The following is a 794-nucleotide window of genomic DNA, read 5'->3' on the forward strand; positions in this document are numbered from 1 at the left end:
CATCGCCGCCGGCAGGCCAAGCAGGCCCGGCCCCTGCCGAACGGAGTTGCCGGCGCAGCGAAGCGAAGCTGGCAACTTCGTTTGGCGGAAGGGCGGGCCTGCTTGTTATGATACAAAACGACCCTGAAATTCCCAGATCGCTCTCTCAATTATTTCTCGAGTTATCGTGCGGACAGACAGACAAACAGACAAACAGACAGACAGACAAACAAACAGAATGAAACTTTTTCGATCAGTGGAGTAATGGGCTTCGCTAATCGCTCAGCCAATAATCACGCTATAATCCTTATAATCTATACTCAAAAGTACACGGCTGAGGCGAGTTGCAGACCCCTCGGCCCTATCGAAAAGTGCCGTGAGCTCAGCGGCGATTCGTCGTACGAACTTCGGACCATTACCAAAATCAATTGCAAGGTGTATTCTTTTATTTGAGGCCCGAACCTCTTCAATTTTTGACTTGACCCTTCAATTTGAAACGGGCTACTGGTGGCGCGCGGCGCGCACAACGTGCCCAACAAGAAGTGAGCCTTTTTCCCACGCTCTCGGGGGCGTTTCGAAAATCGAGTGGCGTGACCCCTAAACGTTGTCGCACGGACCTCGGACAGCGATAGAAAATCATTGTTTATGTCCTCTATCATTTAGCGCCCGAACCTCCTTAATTCTTCACTTCGACCTCCAATTTCGGACAGGCTACCGCCAGCAGGCCAAGCAGGCCCGGCCCCTGCCGAACGGAGTTGCCGGCGGAGCGAAGCGGGGCTGGCAACTTCGTTTGGCGGAAGGGCGGGCCTGCTTGT

This window comes from Frankliniella occidentalis, unplaced genomic scaffold, assembly GCF_000697945.3.
Source record: "Frankliniella occidentalis isolate FOCC.00 unplaced genomic scaffold, Focc_3.1 Scaffold329, whole genome shotgun sequence".
Classification (NCBI taxonomy): Eukaryota; Metazoa; Arthropoda; class Insecta; order Thysanoptera; family Thripidae; genus Frankliniella; species Frankliniella occidentalis.